This window comes from Myripristis murdjan, chromosome 3, assembly GCF_902150065.1.
Source record: "Myripristis murdjan chromosome 3, fMyrMur1.1, whole genome shotgun sequence".
In the NCBI taxonomy this organism is placed as follows: Eukaryota; Metazoa; Chordata; class Actinopteri; order Holocentriformes; family Holocentridae; genus Myripristis; species Myripristis murdjan.
Genome location: NC_043982.1, coordinates 15,065,368 through 15,075,367, shown reverse-complemented (window position 1 = coordinate 15,075,367; position 10,000 = coordinate 15,065,368). Strand labels below are relative to the sequence as shown.

At 43.5% G+C, this 10,000-nt stretch overlaps 1 protein-coding gene across 5 annotated transcripts in view; it reads left to right on the top strand.

Moving 5' to 3' along the window:
* The window catches only part of cbfa2t3 (CBFA2/RUNX1 partner transcriptional co-repressor 3), a 44,836-nt gene that overhangs the window by 8,259 nt on the left and 26,577 nt on the right, over positions 1–10,000 (top strand). The window contains exon 1 of one of the 5 annotated variants that reach the window (XM_030080790.1): positions 1–1,101. This exon is cut by the window's left edge and continues 166 nt beyond it. The exons of the other annotated variants lie outside the window; for them this stretch is intronic. The gene's annotated coding sequence lies outside the window, so the exon portion shown is untranslated. The remainder of the gene's footprint in view (positions 1,102–10,000) is intronic. 5 annotated transcript variants of the gene reach the window in all.

Sequence of the window (10,000 nt, the reverse complement as noted above, 5' to 3'; positions counted from 1 at the left end):
GAGAGAGAGGAGGAGGGGAGAACCGCGGTTACTGCGCAGTGGACCCGCCAGCTCGAAATCAATTAAGAGAAAAATACGACTGAAACCCAAATTATGAATTTAGGGGAAACCTAACCTTAAAATATGGTCGGCTGTGCTCTGGGGAAGTGACTTCTACCAACACGTTTGAAGCCAGTCGGTGGAGGATCAGCGCGTCGGAGAGGGACTGCACAGAGAAGCGTGGTAGTAGTAGCCTATCCACACAGGCTGTAGACCAAGTGCGAGCATTTCTATATTTTGAAAAACAAAAGGGAGGCGATAATATCTCATCGGATGTATATGGACTTGTTCCCGACATCGCAGACTGAGGTTGTGAGCTAAAGAAAGGGCTTTAAAGTTGTCACTTGAGGAATAATAGACGCGCCGTGCAGACAAGAGGATCCGCATCTTAATTTGCGTTTTTACGAACGGAGACGCGGGGATTTATGGACTAACATTAAAAAGAATAGTAACCGTTAATAGTTTTGTGTGCTCACAAAGGTCAATTAGGACGTAATTACGGCAGAGACGCCAACTTTGGTTGTTTGTTTTCCTTTTTCCTTTCCGGGATGGTGAAAATGAAGAGAGTGGATTTGGATGACTGGGACAAGTTGTGATTTTTACTTCAACGTCAAGATAATATAAGCTGTTTGCTTTTTCATTATACAGACTATAAAACCAAAGACATCAATGTGCTTAAGGATCCAAGAGCTCTGGCTTTGATTATTTTTTTCTTTTCTTTTTTTCCCTCCATATAACCGCGAAGAGAAATACCTCATAATTTATTGAACCTGGAAAGACAAGATCTCCCCTTTTGAATTCCCAAAGGAAACTAAAACATTTTCTTTTGTGTTGGACTGTAGGTGTGTGGCTTCTGCCTCTCTTTTCCTCTCTTTCAATAGATTATTTCAGAAACAAAGAAAAAGGAATAACAGCTTGAGTAGTTTTCCGCACTGATTCCTAAGGCTTTACCCTTTTTTCCCAAATAATGAGGATTGGGGTGTTATAAATCCTGTTTTAGAAACTATTTGGTGTGGATTATCACCGCTACAATTACCTCAGCCTGACCTCGACCTTCACACAGTAAGTAACCTACACTGTTTATTTGTCATGGCAGTATTCTTTGATGAACTCTTGGCGATAGTTTTACCTGATAATGACCCTGGTGGACTGAAACAGACCCTTGGCATTTTACATTATTATTGATGTTAACTGTAGTTTTCAAGCATTTTAAGGTTTGCAACCCATGCGGTACAAGATGGATTTTCAATTAGAACTTTATCTGCTCGCGTGTTAGCTATTAACAAATTTAGTCCACAAAGGCTGTTTCTGACTGATGAAACAGGAGCTGAAGCTCTCAGATTCTGGACAACATGATGTTTGCGCCCCTATTTGAACTAATGATGGAGTGAACGCTGTCCCCCCACCCACCACCCCCTGTTCATTTACTGGCTTGTTGTGTACGTTAAAAACTATTTTTAGCACTTTGTCAACAACTTCACCCTCATATTTTCATTTGACATATTAAATGCCAGCTGGAGAGCAGATGCCTTTTACTTATCTCAGTTGTAATATTAAATATAGATCGAAAATATTGTGTTTTCTGCAAATGACATACTTTACATTGCTTAATCATTACATATGACAGACGGTACAAGATATTCATCTATAGGCTTATTGATAGCTTATCTATCTTTACCACGGATAATATATATTTTTTAGTTAAAACATGTTGCACGTAGAGTAAGAGAGTGGGTATCAATACTGAATAACATTATACATACTTAATAGCCCCAATTTAGTGATTATTAATGTTGTGATTATAACAAAACGAACTTATTATATATAAATTTTTTTTAAAAATCTTATTAATGTGTGAGAGAAAGAGAGAGTGAGAGAGAGTAAGAGAGAGAGACAGAGTAAGAGAGGCACACAGAGACAGAGAGGGAGATCCCACGTACAGTAGGCTATGTTAGGTGGCTGTGTGTTGTTTGCCCCAGCAGTCTGTGCTGTACATCAAAGTGATGTGGAGACAAAGTGTTAACACAATATGTTTGGTTTTGATGAATTTGGTGTCCACCTGGTCCGGGTGGAGGTGATGGAGTTGGAGGGCTAAATGAAGACGTTAACCTTGGATACAAGTGTGTGGTGCTGCAGACCAGGCCTAATTGTCCCTTTGGTTTCTCCACTTTTTTGTGTGGTGCCCGCTCTCCAGCCCCTGACCTGCCTTAGTCTCTTTTCCCAGAGGCACAGGGGCTGCTCTCTGCATTAGTTTGCATATTTAATTTACAAATTGGCAAAAAAATAAAATAAAAAAAAACGAAAAAAGAAAGAAAGAAACGTAAAGTACATTGCTTTGTAAGTGTAATTTACTTTGAGAAACCAGAACAATGGAGACACTAAAGAGTTAGGGATGTTTACAACAGAAATATGACTTCAAACTAAACAAAACTGAAACACGAGTTAAAAAAAAAATACCCTACTGAAATCATAATGTGTAATTCAGAATAAACAAAGCACCTTTCCCCATGAACCAAAGTGTCAAGGCATTACTTTTACCCTCACTTGAACCGCCTCAGTTTTCCAGCTCTTTGCCTGTGAGTGCAACAGTAAAACACGGAGGCCATTTTCTCTGCAGGACATGCCCTGTATAATTGGCCCTGGTAAAGATCATCTGAATAATTGAACAGCTGATAATAGTCTTGAACAATGGATGGGAGGTTGCAGAGGTGAAACCGCACTGCAGACACCCAGCCTCACCACACATTATACCTCCATCACCACCAGCTACAGCATCTCTGCCTCTTCCCCTCCCACGCTGACTGCCCCACTGCTCAACTCTGCCCGGCTTGCCGCCTGCTTAGGCAGATGTCCCCACTTCATCATTAAGTAGCTCTCTTAAAGGCAGGCCATTCATTATGACCCCAGCCTGCCGAGTGTTTATTCAATTCCTATCTAACACAGGCGCATGGATGGGATGTCTTCCGTTTTATGTGCAGATGGAAAAAAAAATACCACAGGGCTTAAAAAGGGAGAGACAGAGAGAACCTGCCTTCCTTTAAAGAGATAGATGGTGTCTGCCAAAGCCACAGGCCAGCGGAGACGTAAGAACGGTGTCCCCCCCCCTACCTCTTCTCCATCGAGAGGCGGATAAGACACACAGCACACTTCACTTCCCTTTGCTTTGTTTTGGGGTTTTGTTTATTGTTTATGAGTCTGTGATTCATTGCTGTTATTTTAGGCATGCAATGAATACTACTTTTACATCAAGGCATCTTGGCCACAATATCGCCAAGCAGATACTGTTTCAATGGGTCATTGATCAGATGTTAGACAGAGTGAAGCTATCAGTGTCTGCTGTCCTCCTGGCTTAACTTTGTCAACTGGTGGACAAGGCAGCGCTCTTCCCCTCCTGTGACTCGTTGCTGCCGGAGACAGGCAGGCTTATGTGTGTGCGGGCTTGGTGTCTGTGTGTGTGTGTTTCGTGTGTGGGGTAATTATTGTGATCTAAATGCGGGCAGTGCAGGTGAAACTGGCTGTCTCCTAATTAATGAGTAGAGCAGATGGCCTTGGGTGGGCGGGAGCCGCGAGCACACAGCAAGCCGGTCAGGTGGTCAGCACAGCACAGACACCTGGGCTGTCACAAACAAGGCAAGCCAAGTGGCTGACACAAGCCAAAGACAGCGGCTCTGTGTGTGTTATGTGTGTGTGTGTGTGTGTGTGTGTGAGGTATCCCTTACTCAACAAACAAAAACAAAATAATACAGAGCATTATGTCCAGCTGGTGATAGTATGTGTGTAAAAAACACAACTAAATATATGTGTTTTTACATAGTGCTTGAAGTGTGTGTGTGTGTGTGTGTGTGTGTGTGTGTGTGGATGTGTGTGTGTGTGTGTGTGTCATACACATATATACATACAATTCCCGCTGTCCTGTAGTCCTAAACTGAACTCAGATTACCCAGTCACCCTAATTCCTAATTTCTCACCAATACTATTGTGCTATTACACAAACAGTATGCTGAATAAAGCCCAACAAGGTGCTTTGTGTGTGTGTGTGTGTGTGCGGTTTCATATGTATGTGTGTTTGCTTGGGAGTCTGCTGTTTTTTCTGAGTCCATTCTATGTTTTCAGTGTGTCTGCCAGTGTTTTTTTTTTTTTTTTTTTTTTTTGTACTCGTCACACAGTAACAGGGGAACAGGGGACTATCTTCTCAGATTAGCTGATCATAGGCGGCCAAAGGGAGCTTTGCCTCTAGGACATTAGCCTCCAATAGATACAGACAGCTGCACAATGAGAGGGAAAGTGCACTCTCTCTTTTGGTTCAGGTCACAGCGAATGAATGGTTAGAATGAGAACTGCAGCAGTCGAGGAAACCGTAATCCTGGGTTTTAGTAGTGCTGCTTCAGTCGCTGCTACTGTGTGTATATATGTGTGTGTTTGTGAAAGACAAAAATGGTAGACCACTTGACTGGAATAGTGTTTAGAGAGGAGACTGTGAAGTAGGCTGGGTACTTGCACTGATTCCCCAATTTGATTTGATTTTGACCCACAAGGTCCCGATTTGGTTTGTTTTGAATTGATTACACATTGATTCGGGGAGGAATATCTGAGTTATAATGCCAGTTTTGCAGCTTATATATAGCCTTGCTTTTGTCCAACTCTTCTTTACCGTCACGGTTTTTCTATGCAAAATGCATTCGTTGGATTCAAGAGAGGAGGCTTTCGTCATAATTTGTTTATTTGTTCAAAACGTGTCATTTGTTCAACCGAGTTTCCATAGACTAGTAGTTTAGCAGGCAGAATCAGGCAGGGGCACGCCACAAATAATATTTAGCAAAAATCTTTACACATTCGCTGAAAATGGCATAGACTGAAAAAACAGTCCTGGGGTTTAGTAAAGAATCAGTGTCAGATTGTTGAAGATCATGATTAATCAGAAAACTGAGATTTTTACGCAGCCTTGGTGTGAGTGTGAGTGATGGTTATGTTGACTGAACCACTGCATCCTCTAGTAGCTGAGCCCCCAGGTTGACGGTTCATTGGCATCAATCTCTTGTGGTATTGAATAATTGAATGTTTGCTCTCATCCTGGACATGTAGTGCCCTTACAGTATGTGTGCAGTGTATTAATGTGTGTGTGTATATGTGCAATGTGTAAATGTGGGAGCGGGGGAGTGATTTAATGAGTGACGGAGTGACTGGGTCAGTGCTGAATCTCTATGGTTTCACTGCTGTTTGTCCTAATAAACAGTGGGAAAGACCGCCGCGACTCTGGCAGCTCCTGGTCTCCTGCTCTGTCCTGTGTGTTGGTCTGCGCTGCCCTGGTCTGTTCCACATGTGTTTGACATTACTGTGACACGGCTGCCCAGCCTCTCCGGGGAGAGGAGAGAATGTCAGAGACTAGAGCAGAGAAACGACCAGCTTCCCAACATCTGACGGAATGAGAAACACACTCACTGGTTGGCTGGGTGACCGGCCTGCTGACGCCACAGCGTGGGAGCAGAGTAGAGGGTGGAGGCCAAGTAAAACCCCAAAATGCATGTGCGAAATATCACTCTCGTTCTCTTTCTCACTGCCTCCATCTCTGTCTCATTCTTGCTAAATGTCCCTCTCGGCCTCTCGCTAACATGCACACATATCCACACAGGCACACCAGTTTTGCTCTTTTGCATCCAATGGAAATATCGGTTCTTTTTCCTCCAGATTTTCACACCTACAATGAAGATATTAATGCTTCAGTATTATTGTTGTTGATATTAAATATGAAATACCTCAACATATGTAGCATTGAAATGGCAACTCAATTATTCAGATCAGTTCAAGAGAGCATCGCATTTCAAATGGCCATCATAATTTCACACAGGCCACCACATACGGTGATTCATACTTCATAACACTCAAGACACTGTGACTAACTCGTTAAAATAAAAGCTCTTCCTCCTCCTCCCTTCCCTGTTGCCTGCCTATTCCTCCCTCTGCTGCCAACCTTTTCCTCTTCACCTTTTACTTCCTCACTTCCCCGTTGACCCTCGACCTTCCTTTGACCTCCTCCTCTTCCTCGTCCCTTTCTCTCGCTTCACCTCCTCACCTCCTACACCGCCTGTTGGTGTGGCCTCCCAGTATAGGAAGTGTGTTACGGATCAGAGACAGACACAGGAAACAGCTGGGCTAATCTACAGTAGCGCTGCAGCGTCGTTTTAATCAAGCCAAAGCGGACAGACCGACAGAACGAATGGGAAGTCCATATCGCCACTGCTACCTGATATAATATGTCGCTCCCTTCCCTCCTGCCCCTCAGTAAGGCCTTTATCACAGGCAGGGAGAAAACAGACGCAAAGGAACACAGACTGAAGTTATTAAGGCCTCCACTCAAAAGCAATCCTCTCTGGGCATCTGGGGAGGTGCTGCTGGAGTGCAGCGAGCAGGCTGGGATTGGGAAGGAAGGCAGGCCGTATTTTGGCGGATAGACACGTATCTCGCTCTGTCTGCCTCTCTTGCTCTCTGTCTCTCATTCTCTCACTCTGTGTACAGTATTTGTGAAATTATAAAAGGCGTTATCTCCTGGAAACAGATCCGGTGCCACACAGATGGTTCCGTCTCTCTTCAAATGGGCGGCTGAGCCACTGAGCGCCGTTGTGTCACCAGTTAGTTCTGCAGACCTTAATCTGTGCTCCAGCCTTCCTTCCTCTCCCCCTCTCTCTCTCTCTCTCTCTCTGTCTCTCTCTCTGCGCACACACACACACACACAAACACACACACACAGGCACTCCACCCTCACATAAAGGCCTCGCTCATTTAAAGAAGTAACTTCACTGGGAGATGGACGTTTTAGTCTCCCGGAGATATTTGAAGTGCAGAGAGGGAGGAGAGGAAGGTTAATATTTTATTGATGTCATGTCAGAGTGCTGTGGTCGCCCTCGTGTTATCGGCCTGCCTGGCCTTTAAAGTCACCACGAACCTCGGCAGGGCGTGGGTCGCTGTGTTTGATGTTTTTGAGAAGAGGCTCCTCAGTCTCATAAGAATCACGAGAGAAGTAACATTGCATTAGTGATGCGCTTTTACCTTTACAGGCTCATGAGCTTGTTCTTTTAGAGGAGGTCTTGCATACAGGGAAAGAGAGAAAAAGAGTCCTTTGTACACATTAAAACAATTATGAAGAAAATATATGATATAAATCTTTTAATATGTTTACACCACAGATTTTAATTTTTCAAGTCCATTTCACCATGGCGCTTGTTAAAAGCGGGCACTGATGTTGTGCAGTGCCTTTTGGATGTTCTATCGGGACTTGAACCCAGGACCTTCTCATCACATTAATCAGTCAATCCCTATGGCTTGTGTTGATCAATCATTATTTAGTTTGTGAAGCTATAAAATCAGAGCAAATTAACTTTAAAAAGAAACAAGTATCTAAAATAAAACAAAGGGAAAAGATGGACGGGGATCAAATGAGCTAGCACCACTTCATCGATCTTTGGCGGTGAATATTCCAGGAAAACAAAAACAAAGCATTAAGTTTGGAAATCCCTTGTTAAGATCTGTTTTATGTAGCATCACATGAGCTTTTCCTTAGTGTGTGGAGGAAAAAAAAAGATGGAGGATAGACAGGGAGACAGAAGGACCTGGGTGTGACATGATATTGATGAGGAGACAGATAATAAATGGTGGGCAATAAGTAGTGTGTGTTTGCAGTGTTTTTACCTGACCTCTAACGGCAGTAGGGGAGACTGGGGTAAGTTGAGCCGAAGGGTAAGTTGAGCCACCCCCTGTTGCTAGGAAATGGTAAAAAATATTGATCATGTTACCAAATATTTGGGAGGAAGGCATCATTTCATGGAGTCTGTGAAGGTAAGAACCACATGGGTAAAGTGGTTAGACATTTATTTCCGAAAAACCATTTTTTACTCTTGAAAGTGAATTTAGTCTATCATCAGTTTCATGAGAATTGTGTTAAGACCAAAATAGATCATTTTAAATTTGTTTTATACATCAGTTGTGGTATCTATGAGCTACAACATGAGGTCATAAACCTAGCATAAAAGTGCACCATTTTAGCTGTGGGGACTAAAAAAGTCAAAATGGTAGCTCTGGGGTAAGTTGAGCCATTTGGCCAGGGGTAAGTTGAGCCGGTAGGGGTAAGTTGAACCACAGGCTCCTGCGTTCTGCGGTGCGTTCGGGGCCGAGGCCGGGGGGTCCGGGGGCATGGGGGAGTGCTGGAGGCCACAACTGCTGCCGCGGAGCCGAGGGCGAGGCATGGGCGCGCCACAGGACCCCGGAAAAAAGACTCGCAGACGCTCAGGCCGTTTTGACCACTTAAGCCTTTACGAGGGTTAAATATTAAATCTCTAAAACTCCCCAAACCTCACAGAGTTGGTGGTACAGCAAGGAGGTCTGAGCAATTTGTGTTCCCCTGCAACCTCGACAGGTGGAATATTGAGTGAAAGCCAGGGGCGGAGCTATGTGGTGGCCAATGGTGGCCACCACAAATATGTTACGTTCATATGTTCATAACTGACCATACTGTCAGCAAGGACACCAAGAAACTAGTGTTCTAGTGTTTTCTTTCCAAAAACACAGCTGTTAATGTTCTCTTCCAAAGCGCATTTTAAGGCCTGTTAAAAGAGCTGTTTATTGTACCTGTTGGATTGTGTTTAATAAATAAAAATATACATGAATGTGAAGAAGTGACTGTTATTTAGGGAGGGAGAAGGTGAGGGAGGGGTGGGATGGAGGTGGGGAGGAGGGTGGGGCGTGAGTAGGGATACGGCTCAACTTACCCCGCTCCTATGCTCAACTTACCCCATACACGGGGTAAGTTGTGCCACGAGACCACTTTTTTTGGACATGCTATATTATGGAAATAGTTATGTTTACACTCATTCTGTTTGTTTGAAGAGATGCACAACATCCTGAAATATATGCAGATACATTAGTTGGCGACAAAACTATGATTGCCTTGATGTAGTGATCCTAAATATGAAAAATGGCTCATCTTACCCCAGTCTCCCCTATAGGGCGTTTTAATCCTGGGGTTAACTCAGTTGTATACTCTAGAGTGTTGGGTTGCCTTGTTTTGAGCAGAGTCCTAATTACAGACACTAACGGAAGCTAATTGCTTTCCTATTAATTGATTATGTTGAAAGCCATCTAACTATTCTGTCCTATGAGAATGAAAATGCATGTTCGCAAAATAAACTCTGAGGTCCCGTTTTCCTCCCAAGGTGTATGGTATTTATCATAATGATTATTTTGATATAAATTCTGAAAAACATTTCCATGACAATTTATGCCATTGAGATAAAAGGTATTATGCAGGAGGAGGAGGAGGAGACCTGAAAAATATCAGATTTGGGTTTCGCCACTCAAAATCAATTCCTCCACAGTCAACTTACTTTGACTTTGACCATGACGTGACAGCAGGTCATCTTAATTAGCCAATTAGTTCACATAATCAGCATGCTATTGGTACCATATTTACTTTTTTTTTTTTTTTTTTTTGCAGCGGCGTCCCGTAGTCGGCTCGCGTCCCTTAGGACTGGCTGGTATTTATTTCAACAGCTTCCAGCATAAGCTGGCTGCAGGCTAAATGGAGAAACTGTCAAAGCTTCTCTCTAACCTGTCACATGATCATACACCCTCCTGCCACATTCTGTATCCCAGTGGTTTGTGTGCAAGAGTCTATTTGTGTGTGTGTGTATACGTGTGTGTGTGTGTGTGTGTGTGTGTGTGTGCGTAAACCCTATTGGGAGCTGCAGGATAATACCGAACACCCTACCCATGCCTGGCTAATGTCAGGAGCTATTGTCGCTGTGCCTGCGGGCCAAATGAAGAGGTATGAGAGTGCTGGCAGGCTGGGGAGCAGTTCAGGCTAGACGGGGTTGTCAGCACTGACAGCTCTATAGTGACAGAGCAGACATTTAACACTGAATGAAATGAAATACATGACATCAAGCAGGAGAATGACTAATCTGCTGTTTGT